This window comes from Panthera leo, chromosome B1 (assembly GCF_018350215.1).
Source record: "Panthera leo isolate Ple1 chromosome B1, P.leo_Ple1_pat1.1, whole genome shotgun sequence".
NCBI classification, from domain to species: domain Eukaryota; kingdom Metazoa; phylum Chordata; class Mammalia; order Carnivora; family Felidae; genus Panthera; species Panthera leo.
Window position 1 is genome coordinate 31,042,148 of NC_056682.1, and position 25,538 is coordinate 31,067,685.

The 25,538-nt window shown below is 41.4% G+C and overlaps 1 pseudogene; it reads right to left on the reverse strand.

The window, feature by feature from the left end:
• Positions 1 to 237: 237 nt before the first annotated feature.
• The window catches only part of LOC122218352, a 98,479-nt pseudogene continuing 73,178 nt past the window's right edge, over positions 238 to 25,538 (reverse strand).

Below are 25,538 nucleotides of genomic sequence, written 5' to 3' on the forward strand. Positions count from 1 at the left end.
TCCCTCTCTCTCTGCCCCTCCCCCTCTAATGCTCTGTCTCTTTCTGTCTCTCAAAAAATGAATAAATGTTAAAAAAAAAATTTTTAAGTATTGAGGGAAAATACATGTCAACCTGGAAATAATTATTTTAACAATCTTTTATAATTTGGGTGCCATTAAAACTAAAGATATTGGGGGGCGCCTGGGTGGCGCAGTCGGTTGGGCGTCCGACTTCAGCCAGGTCACGATCTCGCGGTCCGTGAGTTCGAGCCCCGCGTCAGGCTCTGGGCTGATGGCTCGGAGCCTGGAGCCTGTTTCCGATTCTGTGTCTCCCTCTCTCTCTGCCCCTCCCCCGTTCATGCTCTGTCTCTCTCTGTCCCAAAAATAAATAAAAAAAAAAAAAAAAAAAAAAAAAAAAACTAAAGATATTGGTACAGGGACAGACAAATGGACATGTGAATAGAAAGCCAAGAAACAGAAATATACATTTATAAGCATTTTGTGTGCCTGAGAGAGAGAATTACAAGTCAGTGAATTAAAAATGGATTTTACTTCATACTTTGGGCTTGGACTTTGTTCTTCATGTGGAAAAGAATGGGACTAGACCTTACTTCATTTCATGCCCTCGAATTGACTCCAAGTGGCTTAAAGACTTAAAATTTTAATTTTTTAAAGTTTTATTTATTTATTTTGAGATCGAGAGAGAGCACATAAGCAGGGGAGGAGCAGAGAGAGGGAGAGACTCCCAAGCAGGTTCCATGCTGTCAGTGCAGGAGTCTGACTTGGGGCTGGAACTCAGGGACTGTGAGATCATGACCTGAGCCGAAATTAAGAGTTGGACACTTAAGGACACCTGGGTGGCTCAGTCGGTTAAGCATCCGACATTGGCTCAGGTCATGATCTCACAGTTTGTGAGTTCGAGCTCCGTGTCAAGCTCTGTGCTGACAGCTCGGAGCCTGGAGCCTGCTTCGGATTCTGTGTCTCCCTCTCTCTCTGCCCCTCCCCGGCTCATGCTCTGTCTCTCTCTCACTCAAAATTAAATAAGCATAAAATAATTTAAAAAAGAGTTGGACACTCAACCGACTAAGCCGCCCAGGCGCCCCAGGATCTAAAATTTTAAAGCAAAGCTTTAAAGCTCTTGGAAGAGTTTTCTTAGAAGGAAACTTCTACTGTTAAGGATTTCTTAAGCAAGGCATTAAAAGCAAATTATAACAGAAAAGATTAATAGATTTGATTACATGAAAATTAAAACCTGCTATACAAGAACACTGTGAGTATAACAAATAAGATTTAGTTTGCTTCCATTTTTTTTCTCCATTACACTGCTATAATGAACATGCTTATACATATTTTTATGCAAATATTTCATCAAATAAATTTTTTAAAGTGGAATTGCTGAGTTGAAAAATAGGTACCACTTAATAGCTCCTGCTTTCTAAATAGTTTATCAATTTATATTTGCATTAGCACTAATTGAGAGTGTTTTCTTGACACTCTTTTCAACATTGGTTATTATGACTTTAACTTTATATGTACAATATTAATTTTGTTTCTGGTCTTCTGTTGTTTAGAGTAATGCTGCAGTAAACATCCTTGCACATGAGTGGTCTTGCATTCGTAAATGTTCCATGCAAAATATAGAACTGTGTAAGGTTCTATATGAAGTAGGCCTAGAGATGAAGTTGCTGAATCAAAAATGTGTATATTTTAATTGCTGTCAGAAGAGATAATTACTGTGCCACCACCAAGAGTTCATGAGAGGGGTCATTTCCCCATATTCTGGGCAGCATTGTATCTGTCAAACTTCTCAAAGTTCTCCATTTTTGCCAATCTGACAAGTGAAGAATGGTATAGAAATGGTAAAGTCTGCATTTCTTTAGTTATGAGTTCGATTGAACATCTTTTCATATTTTCTAAAGCTACTTGGATTTCCCCTTTTTCTAAATGAATTGCGTGTTCATGTCCTTTGCCTGTATTTTGACCGCATTTATCGATTAACTCCACAGTCTTCACTGAGCACCTGTTGTAATGTACCAGGCTCTATTCTGAACTCTGAGAAAACAGTGCTGCAAATGGCAGATGAGGTCTTCTGGGTCCTGGAACTTACCATTTAGTGGAGGAAGTGAGGTAATAAACACATAAAGTGTAACTTCAATATAATGAAGAAGATAAAACCTGGCATTGGGACAGATAGCAACTGGCGGAGGGCACTGCTTTAGAAGAGGCAAGCAGAGGAGATGCCCTGTTAAATCTGCTCCTCCCACCTCCTCTTTACATTATCTGAACATATGTCTGAACACGTGATCTGTTTCCATGATGTCAAGGTACACACCATTTATGACTCTGTCTGGCAATCATAATTACCCCAAGAAGTTCAGCTTTAATTCTACCTTTAACGGATAAAATTCACATAACCATCCCTTCTTCCCACAGCCTTCACATTTCTGGGTTCATAGTTTTGACTCATTTATTGGTTTGTTTAGATTTTGTCTTAAAAGGGTTGATGTGTATTCTATCCCTTAAATTCTTGCATGCCTGAATAAGGCCAGTCTGTTGGACAGCTTAGCTCGGTATAAAATTCTTGAGTCCCAGTTTCTCTCCTTCCTAATTTTTTTTTGTTTGTTTTTTTAGAGAGAGATCATTAGCTAGGCAGAGAGTCCAAGAGAGAAGGGGAGAGATAATCCCAAGCAGGTTCCACGCGCAGTGTGGAGCCCAACGGAGGCTTGATTTTACAACCAGGAGATCATGACCTGAGCTGAAATTGAGTCAGACAATTAACCAACTGAGCCACCTAGACGCCCCATAATGTTTTAGTTTTTGAAGTGTCTTCTAGGATTGAGTACATTCTGTGACATCGTCTGAGGCCAATTTGATATTTCCACTTCTTCAACATGAATTACCCCTTAAACTGGCTATTTAGAAGATTCTCCCTTTACCCTTGAAGTTCAGAAATGAGACCAGGATATTGATCAGGTCTGTATCATTCTGTTTACATTTTTCCTAAGACATCATGCTCCCTTTCAGGATTGAGATTTGAGTAAATTTTAGTTTAGGCAATCTTCAATCTTTCCAACCTTACTGTTTTTTGAACTTCACATTCTTATTCTAATATCGCTTCTTAAAATGTGGTTTTAATTTACATAAGTTATTTTATTTTTCTCGTCCATTTCATTCCTGAACTCTGCCAGCTCACTCTTTTGTTGCCTTTTGTAGGGTTGTCATCTTGCTCTCTCTCTCTCTCCCTCTAACTCTTGTTTCAAAGAAGCCGTCTTTCTTTAATTCCTCTCAAGTCATGGATGCTTTAAAAAACCTTTCTCCTATTTTGAGGCCAAATTTGTTTTCTGCTTTGTGTTACTTATTTATTTGCCTTCTGATTTTCTTTCATGCTTTCTTTTTAAATAATAGTTTATATGCATAGGAGCTGCCATAGAGTGCATGTTTGTGTTTCCTCAATATTCGTATGTTAAAACCTATGCCCAAGGTCATGGTATTAGGAGGTAGGGTCTTTGGGAGATGATTAGGTCATGGGGCAGGGCCTTCATACATGGAATTAGTGCCCTTATAAGAGAAGCCCCAGAGCACTCCCTGGCCTTTCTGCCATGTGAGGACACAGTGAAAAGACAGGTGTCTATGAACCAGAAGGTAGGCTCTCACCAGATGTCAAATCTACCAGTGCTTTGACCTTGAACTTTCCAGACTCCAGAACTATTAGAAATAAATTTCTGCTGTTTATAAGCCACCCAGGCTATGGTGTTTTTATTACAGCAGGCTGAAAAGACTAAGAAAAGACTCATCACCCATTTCTTTCTCTTTTTTTCCTCATAATTTCTCATTTTAATGGAGGCTATTTTAGGGAGGAGGGAGATGTGAACTGCTGAGTGCCCACTTTTATTTCGATATGTTAATTTAGAACGCTTTCTCACTGGTTTTTATCCTTAGTGAAACAAGTCTCCCCACCCCCATTTTTAGCGGAATTTAAAACACTGAAATATATTTGATATATAACCCTGGATAAATTTAAAGTGTACAACATGTTGATCTGATACATTTATATATTGTAATATGATTGACATTGTAATGATAATTAGCATCTCTGCCTGGCCACATAATTATCATTTCTTTTTAGTGGCTCGAAGAGTTAAGACCTAGTCTCTTAGCAGGTTTGATGGTTGTAATTGAGGTGAGCAGACAGCTACGTGACTCATGGTGGAGGGCGTACGTTTTCCGTATGGTTATTTAGACCAGTATTTCACCTGCTGTGATGGATGTGCAGACAAGGACCTGGGGCTTCCCGCTAAAATACACACCTGCCTTCATGGAGTGTGGGGTGGGACGGGAGAGTCTTCATATCTAACATACTCTAGATGTGTTTAATTCTGCTAGTCCGTGAGGACACTTTGAACTGAGGGGATTTGGGGTTTACTTCTTTCTTTTCAGCTGATTTAGTACAGCAGGTCCCAGATTGACCCACATCCCCCAGCCTGCCCTGCAGCTCTACCCGCCTCCTGCTCCTTCTGCCTGGGGGGGAGACGGGCTCTGGAAGACAGTTTTTGTGCTTTGTAGGCCTTTATGGGATTTAAGTTAACATTTGATTGTTAAGTTCTAATTCTACGGCATTGTTTTTAAGAAGTTGTTGATGATACAATTTCAGTTTCTCTTTTAGGAAATTTGTTAAAATATTTTTGTGGCCTAAATTACAGTCTGGTTTTGTATGTAGTAACGAAAAATAAATGCATTTCTTGCTTATAGAGGCCAAGGTCTCTCTTTCTCTTTCTCCCTGTCTCTCCCTGTCTCTCCCTCCCTCTCTCTCTCTCTCTCTCTCTCTCTCTCTCTTTCACACACACACACACACACACACACACACACACACACACACTTGACCTTATATCTTACATATTTTAAAATTCCTTTTAATAATAGCTTTCCCCCACTTGTCTACTTGACCTATGAAGAAGGAAAAGAGGTGGAGTGGTATGTTAAAGTCTCCCACTGATATTCTGGTTGTGTTGATTTTCTACAGATTGTTGCTCACAGTAGAATTTTTGTTGTAGTATTATTCCAGGCATGAGAGGTCCTGGCAGTTAAATCTTCAGTGTGAACTCTAATCTTTAAAAATATTTCCTGATTCTTGCAAGTTCCTTTTTTCTTTTTTCTCCGTGAGCCAAAGTGTTTTCTTAAAAAGGTTCCTGAGTGATTTTCCCACCATGCTTCCCGGCCAGCCATCTAGCGACGTTCCAGGTGGCTGGCCCTTGAGAACTGACGTTACTGTGTCTTTCTGCTTCAGGGTGCTGGGTGGTCACCGTCATCGCACTGCCCTGTCATTCAGCTCTGCTGGGGTTCCCTGCCAGCCTTCCTTCAGCTACTGTCCACTATCCCTGGCTTATTCCTGCAGCAGCCCCAGGCCCCCTTGGTCCCGCTGTCCCCAGCCCCTTCACTTGCTGTCTATGATCTCCCTCCAGGTGTCCCTCCAGGTGTCCCTCCAGGTGTCCCTCCAGGAGAGCAGCTGTCTCCTAAAGGGGGCGGGGCCGGGTGCTGGTTGTGGCAGCAAGTAAACAAGATGTGCTCCCAGCTTGGCATCTCCTCTTGGCCTCAGATGGTGTCCTTGTCATCCACGAGCAGGTCCCCCAAGCCCACCGTCTTGTCCCTCATCAGAATAGTGCAGTCCACGAACTGGCGCTCCAGGTGGTTCTCCACCCACTCAGCCAGGGCTAATTCTCGCCCGCAGTGTTCACACTTCAGCGGAGGGCAGGTGCACACGGGGACCTCGGTGTCCTGCATGTCGTCCACCTCCGCACGGCTTCCGAGGCTCCAGGGATCGGCTCCGCGTCTGGGGAAAAGCCTGGGACCTCGTACACACTGGCCACTTCGTCCACTAGGTCCAGCAGCAGGTCTCTGTACTGCTGCGGGTGAGGAACCCCAGGCGCTCGGCCAGCGCCTCGTCACCACCACCGCCCCCTCCCTGGGAACTGCCTGGGGAAGCCCTGCAGGAGGTCCGCTGGACGTTGGCCCACAAGTGGTTCAAGTCCAACAGCACCTGCGAGAGCCAAGGGCCCTTGTTTTGTTTTGTTTTTTAATAAACCATTTATTTATTTATTTATTTATTTATTTATTTATTTATTTATTTAAAAGTTTTATTATTGGGGCGCCTGAGTGGCTCAGTCGGTTAAGCGTCCGACTTCAGCTCAGGTCACGATCTCGCGGTCCGCGAGTTCGAGCCCCGCGTCGGGCTCTGGGCTGATGGCTCAGAGCCTGGAGCTTGCTTCCGATTCTGTGTCTCCCTCTCTCTCTCTGCCCCTCCCCCGTTCATGCTGTGTCTCTCTCTGTCTCAAAAATAAATAAACGTTAAAAAAAAAATTTAAAAAAAAAAATAAAAAAATAAAAGTTTTATTATTTATTTTTATTATTTTTTGAAAATTTACGTCCAAATTAGCCTACAGCGAAGTAACGATTTCAGGAGTGGATTCCAGTGATTCATCCCCTAGGTATAACAGAGCCAAGGGCCTTTTTCATGCTTATCGCCTGAGTTCTATTCTTGTTTCTATCAATTTTACAACCTTTGCTTGCTTTTTTTTTTTTTTTTTTGAATGCTTAAATGTTTATATTTGAGAGAAATAGAGAGAGCACAATCAGGGGAAGGGCAGAGAGAGAGGGAGACACAGAATTTGAAACAGGGTCCAGGCTCCCAGCTGTCAGCACAGAGCCTGACGCGGGGCTCGAACTCACGAACTGTGAGATCATGACCTGATCCCAAGTCTGGCAATTGACTGACCCAGCTACCCAAGCTCCCTGCTGTGCTTGCTTTTTATTTACGTTTGCTTATCTGCATCTTTTTACTTTTAATTTTTTTGCATCAGTTTGTTTTAGGTAAGTCTGCATGTATTTGGATTTAGTTTAGGCCCCATTTGATTTTTAATGAACTACTTTAACATCTTTAATTATTACTTAACAGTCGTATTTCATCTTGTATCAGTCACTGTGTTCCATGGTTTTTAAAATATTTATGTTTTCTCACTGTTTCAAGTTTTGATTTTTTTATTTACTTTTTTAAAAAAATATTTCTTTAGTTTTGAGAGAGCTCGTGTGAGCGGGGGAGGGTCAGAGAATGGGAGGCAAACGATGGGAATTGGGCTCCATGCTGACAGTGGTGAGATTCATGTGGGACTAGAACTCCTGAACAGTGAGATTATGACCTCAGCCCAAGTCCAAGGCTCAAGCGACTGAGCCAGCCAGGTGCCCCTTACTGTTTTCATTTTTTTACAATGAAATACCATGTCTTATTTTTATCTTCTTCAGCATTTTGAAAATCATGTCCTATTTTTATGTCCCTTGGTGATTAACTTTTTCAAAAACGTTCCTTCACTATTTTTTCTAATTACCAGAGTTAAAAATACACATTTCAGACCCTTTCATTTGTGACATGTAATTTCATACACTTTGAAAATGTTCTCTCAAAAATCCCTACATACTGATATTTATTATTTATTCAGGCTACGCTATGTGCCCCAAGGGGGTCCAAGTGTCGACTACCTCAGCGAACGAGGCAGACCACAGGACCCACCCTCATGGAGTTCACTCTGGCACAGCAAAGACAGGCAAGAACAAAAATCAGTGTGTCTACACTGTAGAATATGATTTCAGGAAGTCATAGGTCTATATCATTGTTCTTATCTAATTATATTTTATTTTCATGGAAAATATTTTTACATTGAATAATATAACCAGATTGACAATAATATTTGGGCTTCTTCCTATTTGAACTGGCTATTGCTCCTGATATGCAGTAGTTTTTCCCATTGAGAGATCTCAATTTTATCAAATTGCAGGAAGTAAAGATACAAATCTAAGAGCTTCAATGGGACGCCTGGGTGGCTCAGTCGGTTAAGCGGCCGACTTCAGCTCAGGTCACGATCTCGGGGTCCGCGAGTTCGAGCCCCGCGTCAGGCTCTGGGCTGATGGCTCAGAGCCTGGAGCCTGCTTCCGATTCTGTGTCTCCCTATCTCTCTGCCCCTCCCCCGTTCATGCTGTGTCTCTCTCTGTCTCAAAAATAAATAAACGTTAAAAAAAATTAAAAAAACAAAAACAAATCTAAGAGCTTCAAAACTTTCTAAAAACAATTCTAAGCGTTGGTTTTCCTGGCTCTATTTTCTGAGTTCTTACATTACTGAAAATAATTATTTGGGACTTTCATTTATGAAAGAACTAATATTGCTATAAAATTTTTGGATCTACCTTTGTTCCTTAAAATCCTGTACAGTGAAAGAAAATCTTGGGCAATTGTCTCATTGCCTCCTGAGATTTCATGTTATGCAAGGCGAAACTTGAGAAAGATTTTTGCCTGTTGTAAATCATCTACTTTATCTGCCTAGAAGCTTTCTTGTGTGTCTCTACAGATGGCTTCTTTCAGTGATTTTCCAAATAAAGTATGGAGGGCATTAGAGTGGATATATATATCCATTTATTTTGCCTGCCTTGTAGCACAACTCATGGAGTAGAAAAGAAAGCAGCTTACACCTGTAATGGCATGGGGCTCAGAGCTTCAACTCAAGCTTCCACTAAAGCTCTGAGATTCAGACCACTACAGACGTGCAGAATATGTACAATTTCTACATATGGGTTATTTTATTAAGGGAACATAGAAGTGTGCTATTAGCCTTAGACATTTTTTCCCCCAATTACCTTCTAATTTGTATGAAAATTTCCCCATAGCTTGACAGTTGTCTGTGAACTTTGTTTTAGTAAGAGGGTAAATTTTCGTCTTTTGTGTTTCCTCTTGAGTGATTTGTCGAAGAGTTTGGCAGATTCCCGGGTGGATGCTAATTAGTAGAAGAAATCCACAGTGTTTGTGATTAGTGACCCATTTACATGTTCTTTTGAAAGAGAATAGTATTCAGTTTACAAACAATGTATAAGGTGTCAGAAACCATTTTTCAAAATGTATGAGAAATTGAATGCTTCAAACTTTTGAAGAATACTGTCTTGGTCAGAAAGCTATATTGCTTAGCCCTCTTCATTCAAGAGAGAAGCCAAATTCAAGCTAGTTGAAAGAAAAAGAGAGAAGAGAATTTACTGGCACATGTGATAAAACATCCCGAAGTAAAAGTAACTTCAAGCATGACTGTCTCTAGCAGCTCAAAAAATGTGAACAACCCATTACACCAATGCAAAAATGTATTCTTTCCAGATTGTCCCAGAAAACTGTGTAGAATCGATGGGCTTATTTTGGGTTTAATGGCCACGCCACGGGAATAGTCATCCCATGAGAATGTTGACTGTCTAGGATTGTCCCTTTCCATCTTATAGGTACACACCATATTATCACGAAGGTTGATTTCATGTTCTAGAATTTTCAGAATATATTTTTAGTTGTTTTTTATCCCCCAGCTTTATTGAGATATAATTGACATATGACATTGTGTTAAGTATGCAGTATACAACCTGTTTATTTGATAGACTTTACAAACTCATTACCAGCAAAGCATTATCCGACATCCGCATCACGTCACATAATTATCATTTCTTTTTTTGTGGTGAGAACACTTGAGACCAACTTTCTTAACAGCTTTCAAGGATATGATACAATATTTCCAACTATAATCACCGCGTTATACATTAAATACACAGAACTTATTCATGTTCTAATTGGAGGTTTGTACTGTTTGACCAACATCTTCCCTTTCCCCCTACTCCGCAGTCCCTGCTGACCACCATTCAAGTGTTTATCTCGATGCATATGGCTGTATGGCTTGTTTAGATTCCACATACACGTGCTATCGTACGGTATTCGTCTTTTTTGACTTTGCCCTGTCTCATTTAGCCTAATACCCGCAAGGTCCATCCATGTTCTCACAAATGTCAGTATGTCCTCCTATCTCATGTTCTGAATATTCTATTGTATCTATACAACACAACTTCTTTATGCACTTATCTGCTGACACACACTTAGGCTGTTTCCATCTATTGGCTGTTGTGAATGATGCTGCAAAGAACATGGGAATCTAGATATCTTTTTAAGATCCTGTTTTCATTTCTTTCGGATATATACCCCAAAATGGGATTGCTGGGTCATATGGTAGCTCCATTTTATTTTTTTATTTATTTTTTTAACGTTTATTTATTTTTGAGACAGAGAGAGAGCGAGCACGAACGGGGGAGGGTCAGAGAGAGAGGGAGACACAGAATCCGAAACAGGCTCCAGGCTCTGAGCAGTCAGCACAGAGCCCGATGCGGGGCTCGAACTCACGGACCGCGAGATCATGACCTGAGCCGAAGTCGGCCGCTTAACCGACTGAGCCACCCAGGCGCCCTGGTAGCTCCATTTTAATCTAAGCATCACCAAGACCCATGTCAAAATGCTTTCCACCCTCTATGTTTTCTTCTAGGAGTTTTACAGTTTCAGGTCTTACAGCCAAGTCTTTAATCCATTCTGAGTTGATTTCTGTTCATGGTGTAAGATAGGTGTTCCGTTCCATTCTTTTGCCCGTGGCTCTCCAGTCATATTCCAACACCATTTATTGAAGATGCTGTCCTTTTCCCATTGTATGTTCTTGGCTCCTTTGTTATAAATTAGTTGATGATAATGCTGGAGTTTACTTCCAGGTTGTCTATGCTGTTCCACTGATTTCTGTGTCAGTTTTATGCCAATACCATACAGTCTTGATTACTATAGCTTCGCAATATAATTTGAAATCAGGAAGTGTGATGCCTCCAGCTTTGTTCTTTCTTAAGGTTGCTTTGGCTATTCAGTCTTTTGTGGTTCTGTACAACTTTTAGGATTTTTTTTCCACTTCTCTGAAAAAATACCATTGGAATTTTTATAGGGATTGCATTCAATCTGTAGATCATTTGGGGTAGTATAGACATTTTAACAATATTAATTCTTCCAATCCGTGAGCATAAAACATCTTTCCGTTTGTTTGTGTCTCCTTCAAATTGTTTCATCAGTCTTGTAGTTTTCTGTGAACAGATCTTTCACCTTCTTGGTTAAATTTATTTCTAGGTCTTTAATCCTTTTTGATGTAATTGTATGTTCCTCCTATGTGCGATTTGTTGGGAGTTTTTATAATGGAGGATGTTGAATTTTGTGAAATTCCTTTTCTGCATCTATTGAGATTATCAGATGATTTTTACCCTTCATTCTCTTAATGTTGTATATCACATTGCTTAGTTTATGGAATTTGAACCATTCTTGCATCCCTGGAATAAATTCCATTTGAATGTACTGTGGAACTCAGTTTACTAATATTTTGTTGAGAATTTTTACATCTGTGTATACCAGGGATATTGGTCTGTAATTTTCTTTTCTTGTGGTGCCCTTGCCTGTTTCGTTATGAGGGTAATGTTGGCCTTGTAAAATGAGTTTAGCAGTATTCCTTCCTCTTCTATGTTTGCAAGGTTTTGAGAAGTAATTGTATTAATTCTTCTTTAAATTTTTGGTAGAATTCATCAGTGGTTCATTAGTTCATTAGTTCTAGACTATTTTTGTTGTCTCCACCTATTTGTACACTTTCCAGTTTTCTTCTTGTAACTTATTTTTGGTTTCATAGCATTTTGATTAGAAGGATGCTTGACGTTACTTCAGTCTTCTTAAATTTATGAGGATTTGTTTTGTGGCCTCCCATGTGATCCATACTGAAGAATGTTCCGTGTGAGCTTGGAAGGAATGTGTACTATGCTGTTGTTGGACGGAAAGTTCTGTAAATGTCTGTTAGGTCCATCTGGTCTAATGTGTAGTTGAAGTCTGATGCTTCCTTATTGATTTCAGAATGCAGTTTTAGAGGTAGCTCCCATGAGGCACCATTTCACACCTACTATGAAAACGATAGTCAAAAAGATGTCCAATAACAAGAATTCCAAAGATGTGGAGAAATTGGAATCCTCGTGCATTGCTGGTAGGACTGTAGAACAGTGCAGCTGCTATGGAAATACTTAAGCAGTGTTGCTATATGACTAAGTATTCCATTCCTAGGTATATATCCAAGAGAATTTAAAACTGATGTCTACACAAAAACATGCACACACATGTTCATAGCTTCATTATTCACAACATCCAAAAGCTACAAAAAAACCTGAGTGTCCATCGGTGGATGAACAGGTAAATAAAATGAAAAATTATTCAGCCATGAAAAGAGGCGAAATACCAGTACATGCGACAGCATGGATGTACCATGAAAACAGGATGGGAAGTGAAAGATGCCAGACACAAATTGTCTGGTAGTGTATGATTCCATTCTTGGAATGTTCGGAATAAGCAAATCCATAGAGACAGAAGCTATATTAGCATTTCCTAAAGGCTGAGGAAAGGGAACAATAGTGAGTGGGTATAGGGTTTCTCCTTGTGGTGATGAAAACGTGTAGGAGTTAGTACTGATGGCCTCACAACTTTGTGAATACACTAACGGCCACTGAAGTCTACACTTCTCAGGGGAGAATTTTGTACTATGGGAATTACGTACAATAGAAAAGAAATAATTCTTTTTAAATTTTTTTAACGTTTATTTATTTTTTTGAGACAGAGAGAGACAGAGCATGAACAGGGGAGGGTCAGAGAGAGAGGGAGACACAGAATGCGAAACAGGCTCCAGGCTCTGAGCTGTCGGCACAGAGCCCGACGTGGGGCTGGAATTCACGAACTGCAAGATCATGACCTGAGCTGAAGTCGGATGCTCAACCGACTGAGCCACCCAGGCGCCCCAAGAAATAATTCTTTAAAAATATAAAGATGGATTCAGAATGGAGAATGTGTAACCAGACATTTTAAATCAGCGCTTCCAAGAAATTATAACATCTCTGGGGAATTCTCTAGCAATCTAAGGGATGTGGACTGCCTTCAGCCGCTCCAGAGCATAAAGTGCAAACTATCATAAAAGGAACTGTTCAAGGCCCTGTTTGTTTTGTTTTGTTAATTAGTGCTGCCTTCCTGTATGGCCAGAATAATTTCATATTTGCAAGTTTTAAATATGATTGATGATAATCATTAATACACAAAAAGCTTCCAAATACTGCTGAATTAAGTGGCATTTAACACCTGGAAGATATTTTAGGTCAATTATAATCTACTAAACTACAAAATCAGCATGCTGCTCATGAAGGGTTCTCATAAAGCAGAGTATAATTCAAAAAGTTCATGTGAAAACAAGAAAAGTACATTTTATATATGTAAATGGTTTGCCCAAAAGAGGACAAATTTAGGCAAATAGTCGAAAGTTCTTATTTTCAAATTACAATAAAAGAACTGTAAATAATTTACTGTGTAACATTTTTGCCTTTTAAACCTATTTTACTTTATCTTTTAAACTTATTTATTTTGAGAGAGAGAGAGAGAGAGAGAAAGAGAGAGAACGCGCATGCAAGCCGGGGAGGGGCAGAGAGAGAGGGAGAGGGCAAGAATCCCAAGCAGGCTCCACCCTGTAGGCACAGAGTCCGAAATGGGACTGGATCTCACAAACCATGAGACCATCACCTGAGCTGAAATCAAGAGTCCAGCACTTAACCAAATGAGCCAGCCAGGCGCCCCTATAACTATTTTATTATAAAACAAACCACAAATACAGGAAGGTCTTCCGAACAAACACACAGCCTGATGAGTTTTTATGAGGCCTTTTTATAACTACCATCCAGGTGAAGACATGTGGCCTGATTCAATCACAATAACACTCTTACCCCAAGTAACTATTATACTCACCTTTGTAGAGATGACACAAATGTCCATTCTTAGAGATTGTAATTTAATCTTACTCACTTTTTTAAAAGTGTTCGGATTCCGTGTCAATTTCAGCCCACACATTTCTCCTCCTTCCCTTCCTTTTTCTTATCATTTATCTATTAAGGAATCGAGGACATTTGCCCAGCAGAATATTTCACACTCTCAATTCTACTTATTGTGGACTCATCGTGCAGTTCCTCTGTCTTCTTGAAAATTGGCAGCTGATCGCCAGGCTTGATCAGACTCAGTCAGGTTCGACTCCTTTGGCAAGACCGTGTGGAATGTTGTACTCTCACCAGGGGGGATCTGTCTGCTTGTCTCTCTTTGTGGTCTGAGCAGCTGTTGATACTCGATACCTGGATCCGTTCATTCAGTAGTGGTTGCAAAACAATGATCTTTCAATTCATCTTTTTTTTTTCATTTATTAAATAAAACGCTTTTACAAAGAGACGCTTTCCCTCTTCTACTGTTTGTACTATCCAGGCAGACAGTTTCTACAGAGCCCGGACAAACGCTGGATTCTTCGCTCTGAATATTTGCTTGGTTTCTGCTCGGTGGGGGTAGAGACAAATGACCTACTAGTTTTTAAAGGTTTAATATTCAAGAATAAAAATCTGAGCCCCTACTCTTATGAAAAGAAAGAAGTAGAGATTTAATATTCTCGCGTATTTTTCACATCTTACTGAAGTATAATATATTTAAAGAGTGTCCATATCATAAGACTGTAGATCAGTGGTTCTTCACGAACTGAACATACCTTGTAATCAGCAACCAGATCGAAAACCAAGGCACTCGCACTACCCTAGAACAGCCCCTTCCAGTCACAACCATCTCTGAGGATAACCGCCCCCCCACTTCCTGATATCCAACAACTGTTTCTGTTTTGTTTCTTAGATGAGTGGGATCATACAGTGTAATCTCTTTTGTACTGAGGTTCTTTGCTCTGTCATTATGTTTGCAGCAGTCACTGGATTGTGTATCCATTTTTCTGATAGGATTCAGATTGTTTCCAGTTGCCGGCTGGAGTGTTAAGAACTTTTCAGCGCATGCCTTTTGGGGCACGTAGATGTGCATTTCTTCGGGTATGGATTGCCTTCATTTTTAAACATGATACTAGAACCAGATAGTTTCTTGGGAAAACTACGGAAATATGTAAATAGCTTCATTTTTAAACATGATATTAGAACCGGGTAGTTTCTTGGGAAAACCACTGAAATTTCTGAAATTCTTTTATTGAAAAAATGAGTTGTTGTTAGTAATTATCACCGTACCTCATTTAGTTTCAAAATTGTAGCTGCTACCGCTGCTAACATCAAGTACCAGCCTGTAACAAATCTCAGAGAAAGTGGCACCGCCCATGGCTGCATTCAATCCACTGTCTATGCTTGTCGCAAAGAAAAACCGTAGACAGTTCAAAGCCGGAGGGGAATTTTACTTTTTCTTTTCGATGCCCTCTCGAAGCTCTGTCTGCTCCCTCAGAGCAGTGCCCGTTTACAGGCCACCAGTCGCTGAAGCAGCTCTGCTTAAAAACCTGAATTACCTGGAAATTTATTTTTAATTTACTTTTATAGGGATTCATCACCTGCTATGGGTTAAATCATCCTCCCTCCCCCAAATTCATACGTGGAAGTCCTAATCCCCAGTACCTCAACATATGACCTTATTTAGAAATAAAGTCATTGCATGTGTCATTAGTTAAGATCAGGCCATTAGGGTGGGCCCTAATCCAGGATGACTGGTGTCCTTATATAAAAGGGCAAATCTTGGGGGCACCTGGGTGGCTCACTCGGTTGAGCATCTTGATTTCGGCTCAAGTCATGATCTCATGGTTGGAGAGATAGAGCCTCGTGTTGGGTCTGCACTGACGGCATGGGGCCTGCTTGGGACTCTCTCTCCCTCTCTCTCTGTCTCTCCCTGCCACATGCACGCACACACACACACACACACACTCTCTCTCTCAAATTAAATAAATAGCTAAGAAAAAAAAAAAGGGCAAATCTGGACACAGACCTGCACACAGGGAGAAGGCCATGCAAAGAGGAAGGCAGAGATTAGGGTGATGCTTCTACAAGCCAAGGAACGCCAAAGATCGACCACAAGTCACCAGAAGCTAGGAGAGACACATAGAACAGACCCACCTCTCACATCTCTCAGAAGAACCAACCCTGAAGATACCTTGATCTCAGACTTCGGGCCTCCTGAACCGCGAGCCAATAAATGTCTCTTATGTAAGCCTCCCAGGGCGTGGTACTTTGCAACAGCAAACTTACACATCACCCTTTATAACGTGGTACCCTGGGCTGTTGCCCATTGTCATGATCCTTAATTTGGACTCTAACTTGGACTTCTAACTGACTGACAACGTGTAATCTTGAGTAAAGGATTCAGCCTCCCTCTGTAAGCATCTGTGTCTTCTTACGTGTAATTAGGATAAAAATCATACCTCTATCACAGGCTTGCTGCAAGAATGGAGTAAAACCTGCATCTAAAGAACTTCTGAAAGTATCTCTAAATGATAATTATTATTTTTTTTTGCAGAAATATCAGAGCTTTATTCAAACTTAGGCCTTTCTAACCAAAGAACCTCTATTCTTTTTTAAAATATAATTTATGGACAAATTGGTTTCCATACTAAATAGCAATTTTTCAAATAAGTATTAACTTTTATCATTATATACTAAGTCGCAACCATAATAAATTCCAAAAAGCAGGACTCGTACAAGCCGCGTTCTGTAGAACACAGAAACATGCACGAAATAAATAAATAAACGCAAATTATCCTTCACAACAGATACAAAAGGGCAATAAAAACTGATGTCACAGACCATTTGAGGACAAGGCAATCATGGCATCATATCTTATGGATACAACCACAAAATAAAATAAAAATGGATAGCTTTAAATGCTTTCCATCAAGGAAACATTTTCAGGACAAAATAAAACAGGTAGCTCATGAAACCAGAAAGAATCACAAAGTGATTCTAAGCCAGCAGGATGAAGAAACTGATGATGACAAAAGCAGGAGAAAAATGGCATTCTGGTAACCAACGTTTACAAAGCATTTCCTAGACACCAAGCCCTGTGCTACATCCTTTTCCCAGACTGTCATGGAATGATCAGTACAATCTTATGAGGTAGGTACTACGATTATTCCCATTTTACAGGTAAGGACACTGAGGTTTCAGAGCTGGTGTAACTCACCCAAGATCATAAAACAGAGGCAGGATGGTGTCCCAGGAAGTATGACCACAGACCCCAAGTTCTTAATCACTGTATACTCCCCCGGTCTTCAGTCAAGGTACAACTGGTCACTCACGTTCTAGAGAACACCTCCCTTACTGCCTCTCATATACTGTTTCTACTGCATATCCTGCGCATTTGAATTTAGTGATTTCTTATAATTTGCTCTCACGGCGCCACATCCCCCAGCCCCATGCACACGCACGTGCGCACGCACACACCCACACCTGATGCTTGTTTCAGCCCTCTCCATCATGAGACACGAATGACACGGTTGAACAATCCTCATTCCTAGGCCGGACGTCTAACCATTGGTGAACAGCTGGGCCGCCTACCATTCAAATATGGAAAGGGTCTCAGGGCCCAGCCCTCCTGTGTCCATCTTGCATATGAGCCACTTCTCATCTCTGCTGCCTGGAGGGCACAAGCGGTCCCTGGAGCCCACCTCTGCCTACACCTTGCTGCCAGTGCTCCTCACTGTTTTCTCTGCCCTTCTAAAGGCTTCTGAAATTGGCCATCCGTGGCTTCCTTCACCCACAAATGATTTAAAGTCAAATTGAGAATAGATTTTTTTTCTTCACGTAAGATCCACAAATAAGAACGCGTTCCAAGGACAGGAAAAGAAAAATTTAGTATTGGTAGATCTCTGGTTTCTATCAGCTCGGTAGATATTATTCATTAACCGAAAGAGTCAAATCTCCACTCTCATAAAAACAAATTAAATGCAGTTAGCTGAAATATACCTTTATTTGGCTCTTGTAGTTTTTCAGCTGTGACAAAGTAAACCTTTTTTTTTTTTTAAGGATCTTTATATAACATAAGAGATCGGTTTGGCATATCTTCAGACAAACCCCACCAATGGAACAAAGGTAGATTACAATTAGTTGTTTTGTAAGCATTATTTTTGGAAAGCCCAGTGTTGATTTCAGCTTTGCACATACCGTATAATGATATAGTAAAGCTGGAACCGTACACATTTAGAGACCGTAATTACAGCAATGCTGTACTTGACTCCCTTATTTGCTAAGCTGAGTTGGAAACTGAAGTTAAGTGGAGCCAGAGTCTACCCAGTTTACTCCACAAATTTATCCCACTTAGAAAACAAGTAAGAATTACAACAACAACACGATGCTTTAAAAAAAAAAATGAAACTGCTGTAGTTTTTACCCCTTTGGAATTTGATGCCCCCTAAGGTAGAAAGGAAAAAAAAATAGGGATTTTCATTGGATTTTTATTGCCATTCAAGGAAAAACAGTTTGGGTTAGGTCTTTTGGTTTCTATTCATGTACCCCGTCATAATCAACGGGCCTCAGTCTGGCTGTCTCTTCACATTTCACATCCTTCCTAAAATGTTTTGGGTTCAGAGAAATTCAGAATGTACTTTGTGCTAAACACTCTTTCTTTTCCTTTTTAAGTCACTGTAAACATTTACCTCGGCTTCAGATTCGTTTGCACTTATCCCATCCAAACTTCTCACCGCCTAACCCTGCACGGACTAAAATAAAACCAAACACTCTTGCTTATAAAAGACACCGGATTCCAGAATCTCTCTGCAGATTCTACTAGGCACTTTCTTCGTGGAGGCATGACGTTCTCTTTAGCCAAGTATAGCTGAATTAAAATATCCACTGGGTTTTCATTCCATTTGAGCCTCCTTGTCCCAGCTGAGCCCCGGGATGCTGCTGGGCCGAGGCCTTTCCAGCCTGCATGGCTCTTGGTTCCATGATAATTCCATGACTGAAACCCAATGTACTCAAAACTCATCATCTCCCTTCCCAAATCTGTTTTCCCTTCTGAGTTCATTCTCAGGAAATGGCACCACCTTCTCCTGCAGCCCCAGCCAGAACCCAGAAGTCATCCTTCACCTCCCACCATGCCACCAGAGCAGGTACATTCACCTGTTAGCATTCGAATTGGCTTTCCCTTTCGTTGCCCCTGTCTATGCAACATTGTTTCTTGTCCACATTTGTGCAGTGACCTCCTAAAACTAGTTGGTCTGTCGCTAGACTTATCTCTCCCCAATCCCTTGCTCACTTAAAAATAGTGATCTTTCCTTTCAACAATAGCTAAATTATGGAAAGAGCCTAAATGTCCATCAACTGATGAATGGATAAAGAAATTGTGGTTTATATACACAATGGAATACTACGTGGCAATGAGAAAGAATGAAATCTGGACATTTGCAGCAACGTGGGTGGACCTGGAGGGTATTATGTTAAGTGAAATAAGTCATACAAAGACAGATACCATATGTTTTCACTCTTATGTGGATCCTGAGAAACTTAACACAAGACCATGGGGGAGGGGAAGGGGAAAAAAAAGTTAGAGAGGGAAGGAGGCAAACCATAAGAGACTCTTGAAAACTGAGAACAAACTGAGGGTTGATGGGGGGTGGGAGGGAGGGGAAAGTGGGTGATGGGCACAGGGGAGGGCACCTGTTGGGATGAGCACTGGGTGTTGTATGGAAACCAATTTGACAATAAATTTCATATTAAAAAATTATAAATTTATAATAAACTGCTATTTAATGGGAAAAAAAATAGTGATCTTTCTAAAGGAAAAATTTGGTCACCTGAATCCTCTTCTCAAAACCATTCCATGGTCTCCCATCACTTTTGGAATAAATTACAAATTTCTGAGTAGATTTCACCAGGCGCTTCTTCACCTGCTCTTATCTTCCCTTTCACTCTTCTTTGCTCCTCCCTGCCTGTCTCTCACAAAGTCAAGGGAATTGCCCTCAGCTCCCCAAGTGTGTGCTGATATTTCTTCCCTTTAGGCCTTCTAGCTGTTTAGCATGATAATAACTCTGATATACTGACTGTTTTATCATGTACCTGGCGCTGTTCTTTTTTTTTTCTTGACTGTTTTTTTTTTAATTTATACTTTTTAAATTTATTTTAACTTTTTGTCAAATTGGCTAACATACAGTGTGTAAAGTGTGCTCTTGGTACCTGGCACTGTTCTACATAGAGTTAGTTCTGCTGTGCTGTGATATTTATCTTGCAAAAAATCACCATGCTGTGCAAAATCATGCGATCAAAATCTTTATGGAAAAAATGGAGTTGGGGGTGTACCACCCAAAATACAAATCAGTGACACATTTTAAAAAGCTAGAAAATGAATAAAAACTTTGACATAAATTTGATGGTTAAGAAACACATAAATACTCACCATACACATTTTTGCTCTTCTTCAAGGATTCCCAACACAGAGCTCCTAAAACCCTTGGAATTTCCTGAGAGATACGGGTGAGAGAGGAATATCTTTTGTTATTCATAAGCCCTTTTCAGGGGTTTATGCTAATGAATCACTCTTGAGGATACAGGCTGGTTATCAGAGGAATCAACTTTGTGATTAGAGGGAGGGAACTTTTAGCTCAGGCTCCTGACCTTTGGGGAGGAGACAGGGCTGGAGATTGAGTCAATGGCCAACGGCCAATGGTTTTAGTTTCTCAGATGATTTGAATGTGCAGCCAGAGTTGAGATCCACTTGGAGCAAAGCTGAACCTGCAGGTGCAAAACATCTTTTTGCAGAGTGATGTGAGAGCCAGAAAGGTCCTTTGCACCTCCACCAGCATTTGGACTGATTGGCCTTGAGTTCTCTACTGGCACCAGAAAGTCTGTGAACCTGTGATCAGTAAGACCATGCTGAGGAGAGAGCAATTCAAAGCACAACATTAAACCAGATCTGAAGCATTTGTATAATCTCCTCAAACCAGATTTTATATTATGAATTGATGCATGTACTGTGCCCCCCATTTATTTTTGTGAATTCCAAAACATTCTTGTCTCAGAACAAGAACATCAGCATTAGATAACCTATTAAGTAGGTGAAGAAGTGTCAGATGCATGGAAAGATTTTAAGAATTGTGACAGTTTGGGGTGCCTGGGGGGCTCAGTAGTTTGAGCGTCCGACTTCGGCTAGGGTCATGATCTCATGGCTCGTGAGTTCGAGCCCCGCGTAAGGCTCTGTGGTGTGGTGACCGCTCAGGGCCTGGAGCCTGCTTTGGATTCTGTGTCTCCCTCTTTCTCTGCTCCTCCTCTGCTCACGCTCTGTCTCTCTCTCAAAAATAAATAAAGATAAAAAAAATTGTGACAGTAGTACCATTGGGTGATGAGTGTAAAACAGACAAATTGATCAGAACAGCAGTATTTTCTATGATGATTTAAAAGTTTAAGAATCAAGGTAAGCTCGTGACCCCAGGTTAATGGGGCAACTGTCACAGAATGTACCATAAATTATTAATGTTTTCTATTCAGCCAGATGAAATGGGCAGAGAACAGTGTTTTCCAATGCGTATTTCATGAAATCCCCATTTCTTCAGATTATATGGGAAATGCTAGGTGAAATAAAATGAGACAGGTTTCTTTACTGTCGGATTTTTAGTCTTTCTTATGAATATGTAGATGGTGAATGTCTAAGAAAGAGATGACAGTAAACTATGTCTTCAAAATTTCTTTTTTTCTCTCCATAGATTTGTACTTCAAAAACACATATTGTTTTAAGTCCCAGCATAGAGGGCTGGGGGGAATGAGAACCAGTCAATTCCATCTTTCTCAAAACTGCTTCTAGCTCATCTAAATATGTGGTTATAACTCTATGCCTTAGGTCATCTTCCCTGCCACTGGGTTCTGGACTTCACCGGGGCAGGGGCCCACTCTAGGGATCAGAAGGAGCCTTAACCAGCATGTCAGACTTCATCCGGCCTCTGCCTCCCTCACAGCAACCACCCGGAGAGGGGAGCGAGGATGACAGGGAATCCTAGGCACTTAGACCACTGCCCACACACAGAAATAGTCCTGTGGAGAACTGTCCCAGGTTGGGCCTGGACCTTCTTCAAGGAGCAGGGAGGCTGGCTTCTGAGGCAATATGGCTGGTTGCGGGGGGCAGGGGGGAACCTTGCTCTCTCTGCCTGTGCTGTACCCACCCCTTCACCAGCAAGCTCTCCTCTGCCCCAAAGAGACTTTGACATAAAACAGTACATGAATCAGTAAAGAAGTATAATACAAGAACTGAAAAAAAAAACACAAAAAAACCCTTTCATTTGCATCTCAAATTAAGCCCTGAATACATATGCTAACATAAATGAATAAGCTATTCATCCATGTGCAAAGAAATAATCGCTCCGCTCACTGATGAAAATAACCCAAGGCCCACTTCTACAGTAATCATGGGCTCCTGGTCCTCAGACTTGGCTACATCTGGGCTCACGGTGGCTCTCGGATGGGTGGTTTTTAGCTCTGTCCATCATTGTTGTTTTTTTTAAATATTTATTTATTTTGGGGGAGACAGAGAGAGTGCAAACAGGGGAGGCGCAGAGGGAGAGGGAGACACAGAATCTGAAGCAGGCTCCAGGCTCTGAGCTGTGAGCACAGAGCCCGACTCTGGGCTTGAACCCATCAAGTACTAGATCATGACCTGGGCCGAAGTCAGACGCCTAACCGACTGAGCCACCCAGGAGCCCCCATCATTGTTTTTGTGATGTATGATACTTCCCATCTCTAATACCTAGTCTCTGTGCTTCTTCTCAGCTTTTTAACAGGTGCTATGCAATTTACAAATCTTCCTGAATAGTAAAATGGACAAATGAGTTTTCTCTGAGCATGAAAGACAAATTGGTAAATGGACTAGCCTGGTCTGGGAGCCAGAACTTCAATGAATTTTCCAGCTTCAAATACAACGAACGCTATTTCACAGTGAGTTATTCTTCTCGGTTTCATTTTTGTAGTATGAATCCTGGATTTAAAATTAGCATGACGGGGCGCCTGGGTGGCGCAGTCGGTTAAGCGTCCGACTTCAGCCAGGTCACGATCTCGCGGTCCGTGAGTTCGAGCCCCGCGTCAGGCTCTGGGCTGATGGCTCGGAGCCTGGAGCCTGTTTCCGATTCTGTGTCTCCCTCTCTCTCTGCCCCTCCCCTGTTCATGCTCTGTCTCTCTCTGTCCCAAAAATCAATAAAAAAACGTTGAAAAAAAAAATTAAAAAAAAAAATAAAATTAGCATGAAAAAGCACTTTCTTGTAGATAGATTCCTACTTCAGGCTGCTTTAAAGCTGCAAAAGGCTTGGTTCAGTGAGTGCCAACCACATAAAAGAACCACCCTCCCGGGCAAAGAATGTTCCTTTCTTCCTTGCAATCTTCGGACTGCTGGATCCCCCCAAAGCTGTCAGGGAAAAGAAATCTTTTCTCCTCTTTCCAGGGAAAGGAAATTCTAGAGTAAACACTAACCATTTAAATAATGATCTGTAAATCTTTTCATTAGTGGCCAGAGGGCAGAGTCTTTTAAAGGAGCGAGTGCAGGCTGTGGCCACTGTTCAATTTGCTCTGTCCTGGAGCCCTGCAGAAAAATGTGTCCTAAGGTAAGGGAATAACAACCCCTGCAGGGCCAGCCAAGGGGTGTTCCTGAGCTCTCTCTCATTCATATGTGCTGTCCAGAATGCCCCAAAACCTCTCTAGACTCTATAAAATAAGAATAAAGAGGGACGCCTGGGTGGCTCGGTCGGTTAAGCGTCCGACTTCAGCTCGGGTCACGATCTCGCGGTCCGTGAGTTCGAGCCCCGCGTCGGGCTCTGGGCTGATGGCTCGAACCTGGAGCCTGCTTCCGGTTCTGTGTCTCCCTCTCTCTCTGCCCCTCCCCCGTTCATGCTCTGTCTGTCTCGGTCTCAAAAATAAATAAACGTTAAAAAAAAAATAAAAAAAAAAAGAATAAAGAAATACACCTACAGAAATTAATGAATAGAAAATAGAAAGTCAGCAGAGATGATGAATAAATCTAAGGGCTCATTCTTTTGGCACTATCTTATTCCCTTGCCTTCCTTTTATTTTCTTCAGAGCACTCAAATTCCACTGCATTTTTGCTTGTTTCCTTCATATTGCCCCTTCTTCTTCAACCGTATGATCCCAAAACTGGAAGGGCCTTTTACTGTTTTGTTCACAAAGATACTCTCAGCACCTGTTAATTACACTGTGTGGAAGAGAGTAGGAGCTCAATAATTATTGTTCACTAGATGGAAAATAAAGAAGGAAATGAAAACAACATATGCTGGGGCGCCTGGGCGGCTTAGTCAGTTAAACGTCCGACTTCGGCTCAGGTCATGATCTCACGGTTTGTGAGTTCGAGCCCCGCATCAGGATCTGTGCTGACAGTCTCTCTGCTAGAGGAGAAGAAAAAACTGCTTCTTCCACAGTTGTTCTGGGTTTCCTCTGTTGCCTGTAATAACTAAAAAAGCAGTAGAGAGTGGGGAGGAATTGAGTGAGGAGGCCGGGCCAGAGACTGACTTCAGAACCAGCCCTCTGACCCACTGGCTCATTCTTGGTTTTCCTTCCTGAGCGTCATTTTAATTTGGGTAGGACCTTTCTGCCCAATGCAAAAGACTCACTAGTATGGGCATTAAAACTAATATGGGCTCTTCAGCTTAGAGGTGCCCAGAGGGCAGCCCTGTGCATAGGTCTGTTCCAGGGCTCTGCAGGGAAATTTATCCTCAGTTATTTTCCAACTGAGGCCAACATTGGGAGTCTCTGGTCCGTCTCTCTTCCTGTTAGATCCTCGGTGGGGGGGCGGGCGGGGCATGGCTTAATCAATGAAAAGAGTTATAGGGTGGGATGGACGGGTCAATAAACGGTAGAGAAGAAAACGATCTTGGTCTGTTTTAAATTACACTTAATAAATCACAAAGTGTCGTAGATGAGCTGAGAATAGGAGTCCAAATTATTCTTTCTTTCTAAAACATTCAAACTCATCTCTGAAGCACCGAGTGATTAGACAGACAAGTGTGGCTTCTAATGCAGGCTTTAAAAATAAGACACGATGGGGGTGCCTGGGTGGCTGAGTCGGTTAAGGGTAGGACTCTTGATTCCACCTCGGGTCGTGATCTCATGGTGCTTGGATTTGAGCCCTGCCCTGACAGTGCAAAGCCTGCCTGGGATTCTCTCCCCCCTTCCCCACCCTTCTCCCATGCTCTCTTTCTCAAAAATAAATAAATAAACTGTAAACTAAACTAAACTAAGGCATGATGGGGGGAAAGATTTGGTTCTTTTAGTTCTGTGTGGATATACTATATATCCTCAGCGTGAGATCGCTATGTCTTTCACGAATGAATATCACCATCTCAGTCCACTTGCCTGTCATAAAGGCAACACTGCACAGCTTCTTGATTTTTACTCCTTCCCTTATTTAAGCACATTTCTTTAAATCAAAAGGAAAGTTTCATTTTTACAAATACTGGGGGAATGCGGAGTTCAAGGCTATTATTCTATTTGCAGTCTTCCATCCGTATCTTCCACTATTGCAGCCAAATCCTTAATGGGTAAGGACGAGTAACAAGGACCCTGGCAACACCCAGTTGTAAGGACATTGATGCAGAAAAACATGATCCTCCAGAAATACTGATTGTGCTTCGGACAATAGAATCAAGGGTAGTGTGTTAGTTTGCTTGGGCTGTCATAACGACTTACCATAGGCTAGGTGGCTTCAACAAACAAATTTATTTGCTCACAGCGCTAGAGGCTAGAAGTGCAAGGTCAAGGTGTCAGTAAGGGTGATCTCTTCTGAAGCCTCTCTCCTTGGCTTGTACATGGCTGTCTTCTCCTTGCAAGACCCACACCAGCTTGCTCTTCCCTGT